Raw genomic sequence first — 281 nt, forward strand, 5'->3', positions numbered from 1 at the left:
AAATCCACGCTCACCCCCCGTGTTTGCCTTTACATACCAGCTTTTTGCTTTGGGTTTTTTTTTTTTTTTTAATTTTTGTTGTTATTGTTGTTGTGGAAGGTTTTATGATCTTTTCTCAGGCTTGTGCACACAAGCTGGGCCTGATGCAAAACTTATCTAAGACACAGTTGTTAAACCGCAAGGAAAACAAGCTGTTCCGTGAAGCGTTCAGAGAATGCGGAGCAAAACAGAGCACGCCCCCGCGCCCAGGCCACGGCCAAGGTGCTTTTGGAAGGAATTCA

This window comes from Phaethon lepturus, unplaced genomic scaffold (genome assembly GCF_000687285.1).
Source record: "Phaethon lepturus isolate BGI_N335 unplaced genomic scaffold, ASM68728v1 scaffold39551, whole genome shotgun sequence".
Lineage (NCBI taxonomy): Eukaryota > Metazoa > Chordata > Aves > Phaethontiformes > Phaethontidae > Phaethon > Phaethon lepturus.